Genomic DNA, 3993 nt, shown 5'->3' on the forward strand with positions numbered 1-3993 from the left:
AATCCATGTATTCCCATGCACATAGATCATTACAACAACAACAAAGCCTTTAGTCCCAAACAAGTTGGGGTAGGCTAAAGCTGAAACTCATGGTTCCGGCACATGGATAGCTAACTTCCAAGCACCCCTATCCATGGCTAGTTCTTTGGTGATATTCCAATCCTTTTTTACAGACTCCTCCCATGGCAAGTTTGGTCTACCCCGACCTCTCTTACATTGTCAACACGCTTTAGTTGTCCATTATGCACCGGGGCTTCTAGGGGTCTGTGCTGAATATGCCCCAACCATCTTAGATGATGTTGGACAACTCTTCAATCGGTGCTACCCCAACTCTATCTCGTATACCATCATCCCGGACCAGATCCTTCCTTGTGTAGCCACACATCCATCTCAACATACGCATCTCCTTGTGCCCAACTGTTACCATGTCGCCTTTTAGTCGACCAACACTCAGCGTGATACAACATTGCGGGTCGAATCACCATATTATAGAACCTGCCTTTTAGCTTTTGTGGCACTCTCTTGTCACGGAGAACGCCAGAAGCTTGGTGTCACTTCATCCATCCGGCTTTGATTCGATGGCTCAAAATCTTCATCGATATCACCATCCTTCTGCAACATTGACCTGAAATATCTAAAGGTGTCCTTTTGAGGTACCATCTGCCCATCAAGGCTAACCCCCTCCTCGTACCTACTAGTGCTAAAACCGCACCTCATGTACTTGATTTTAGTTCTACCAAGCCTAAAACCTTTTGATTCCAAGGTTTGTCTTCATAGCTCTAACTTTCTATTAACCCTGTCCGACTATCATCGACTAGCACTACATCTTCCGTAAAGAGCATACACCATGGGATATCTCCTTTGTGGCCTCATCCATCATCAAAGCAAAAAGACAAGGGCTCAAAGTTGACTCTTGGTGCAGTCCTATTTTAATCGGGAAGTCGTCAATGTCGCCATCACTTGTCACAACATTATCGTACATGTCCTTGATGAGGGTAATGTATTTTGTTGGGACTTGTGTTTCTCCAAGGCCCACCACATGACATTTCGTGGTATCGTATCGTAGGCCTTCTCCAAGTCAATGAACACCATGTGCATGTTCTTCTTTTGCTTCCTGTATCTCTCCATAAGTTGTCCTACCAAGAAAATGGCTTCCATGGTTGACCTCCCAGGCATGAAACCAAACTGATTTTTGGTCACGCCTGTCATTCTTTTTAAGCGGTGCTCAATGACTCTCTCCCATAGCTTCCTTGTATGGCTTGTCAGCTTAATTCCACGGGAAGTACAACTTTGAACATCCCCCTTGTTCTTGAAGATTGGTACTAATATACTCCATCTCCACTCTTTTGGCATTTTGTTTGCTCGAAAAATGAGGTTAAAAAGCTTAGCCATACTATCGCTATGTCTCCGAGGCCTCTCCACACCTCAATGGGGATACAATACAATCAAGGCTGATTGCCTTGCCTCCTTTCATCCTTTTTGAAGCCTCCCTGACCCCCAGACTCCTGGATTCACCGCACAAAACGCCCGCGGGTACCAGCAAAGGAGTCGTCCAGTTCAATGGTATAGCTCTCATTCTCTCCATTGATCAGCTTCTGGAAGTACTCCCGCCATCTATGCTTAACCTCATCTTTCACCAGGAGTTCATCTGCTTCGTCCTTTGATGCATTTGGCTTGGCCGACATCCCTCATCTTCCTCTCTTGGATCTTGGCCATCTTATGGATGTCCCTTTCACCTTTCTTCGTGTCTTAAGTGCCGGTAGAGGTCCTCATACGCTCGACCCCTTGCTTCACTCATAGCTTGCTTTGCGGCCTTCTTTGCCACCTTGTACTCTATGTTGCCTGAAATAGTCTTTCTTCTCCTTAATAGCCTTATGGACATCATCGTTCCGCCACCAGGTATCTTTAGCTTCACTTCTACTTCCCTTGGTTACTCCAAACTCCTCTGAAGCCACCTTGCGAATGCAAGTCGCCATCTTCATCCACATATAGTCTACATCACCCCTTTCCTCCGCCCCTCCTTAATGACCCTCTCCTTGAAAGCCTAGGTTGCCTCTCCCTTGAGCTTCCACCACTTCCTTCTGGCGACTTCGGCACGCTTATCTTGCTGGCACGAATCTGAAAGCGGAAGTCAGCCACCACAAGCTTATGCTGAGGGACAACACTCTCTCCAGGTATCACCTTACAGTCTAGGCAAGCACGCCTGTCTTCTCTTCTCGAGAGGACGCAATCAATCTGGCTAGAGTGTTGACCACTACTAAAAGTCACTAGATGTGATTCTCTCTTTTTAAAGAGGGTGTTAGCTACGATCATGTCGTAGGCCAGAGGGAAGCCTAAGACATCTCCTTGATTTCTGACGCCATAGCCAAAGCCCCACTCATCCCTTCAAAACCCGTGTTAGATGTAACCATGTGGCCATTGAGGTCTCCTCCTATGAAAAGCTTCTCGCTAATAGGTACACTCCTAACCATGTCCTCCAGGCCTTCCCAGAACTCCCTCTTGGTGTCCTCGTTGTGGCCTACTTGCGGGGCATACGCGTTGATAACATTGAGAACTAAGTCTCCAACTACCAGCTTGACCAGGATAATCCAGTCCCCACGCCTCTTCACGTCTACCACCCCATACTTGAGGCTCTTGTTGATCAAGATACCTACTCCATTTCTGCTTGCAGTTGTCCCCGTGTACCACAACTTGAAGCCGCTATCGTCCACCTCCTTCGCCTTCTGCCCCCTCCACTTGGTTTCTTGGACGCAAAGTATATCAGCACCTCTCTTCACTGCTATATCAACTAGCTCTTGTAGCTTACCTGTTAGGGACCCAATGTCCCAGCTACCTAAGCGGATCCTACTAGGCTCGGCTAGCTTTCTTACCCTTCGCACTCGTTGACTCAAATGCGAAGACCCTTTTGCTCATTTTCACTACACTTGGGCGTTGATGTAGTGCGCCACTAAGGATGTGACGACCCGATCCTTGCTCACTTGCCAATGTATCCCGATCAAGATACGGCGCCCTACGCAATATCTGGGTTCCGATATGATCCGTCGCTAAGAGGTTTACGCCCCAACGATGTTCTTCTGGGTTTCATCGCTGTAAGAGTGGCTGAGTTTTGACGTTGGCTTGCCAAGCCTATCGCAACCCTCCTCCTTTACCCGGGCTTGGGACTGGCTATGTTGAGACAACATAGGCGGAGTTATGCACATAGATCATTCAACTTGTGTGATCTTGCACAACATGATTGTGGAGGATGAGGGTGATGGTGCTCACCATACTTCTGACTTTGAGAAACCCGGAGTACATGTCTGCCGCCCGGAATAAGATGCAGCCCATGTTCTCAACTTCCTAGAGATGCACCGACAACTTCAAGATCAACAGGCGCATGTGCAACTAAATGATCTTGTGAAGCATATGTGGAAACATGCTGGAAACAATTAGATTGGTTATGTTATGTCATATTAATTTTATGTTTCAACGATGCACTCCAAATAATATTTATGTTTGAACTATGTACTCCCTCTGTAAAGAAATATAAGATCGTTTAGATCACTAGAGTACTTTTTACTTTGAACTATGTATTGTTGAATTGTTGGGTGCTATTTTCATTTTTTTTTGTGCTATTTCTTTCGTCATCACCTCCCATAATGTCTCAGGATCCTACATATTTGCAACTCCACGAAAATACTCCAACGAGCTTGGAGCACTCCAAACGCCCTCTCCACATCGTTGCTAGCAGCTTGTATTTGTGCAAACAGACATCTTTTGTTACCTTGGGACTCGGGGATAATCTTCACAAACATCTCCCACTAAGGATAGATACCATCGGCAAGATAGTACCCATGGTGTAGTTGTCCCTGTTGATGGTGTAGTTGCACACCGGAGCATCCCCATCCCAAAGTCTCTTGAACAACGGTGATCATTGAAGCACATTGATGTCATCGTGAGATCCTGGCATGCCAAATCCTCAAGTCTTTTGATGCCACTACTTCAACTATGATG

The 3993-nt window shown here is 46.4% G+C and overlaps 1 protein-coding gene across 1 annotated transcript in view; it reads left to right on the plus strand.

Annotated features, from left to right (window-relative positions):
- Nucleotides 1-3993, plus strand: part of LOC119277164 — a 16420-nt gene that overhangs the window by 10025 nt on the left and 2402 nt on the right. The window lies entirely within an intron of this gene.

The sequence above is a fragment of the Triticum dicoccoides genome, chromosome 1A (assembly GCF_002162155.2).
Source record: "Triticum dicoccoides isolate Atlit2015 ecotype Zavitan chromosome 1A, WEW_v2.0, whole genome shotgun sequence".
NCBI classification, from domain to species: domain Eukaryota; kingdom Viridiplantae; phylum Streptophyta; class Magnoliopsida; order Poales; family Poaceae; genus Triticum; species Triticum dicoccoides.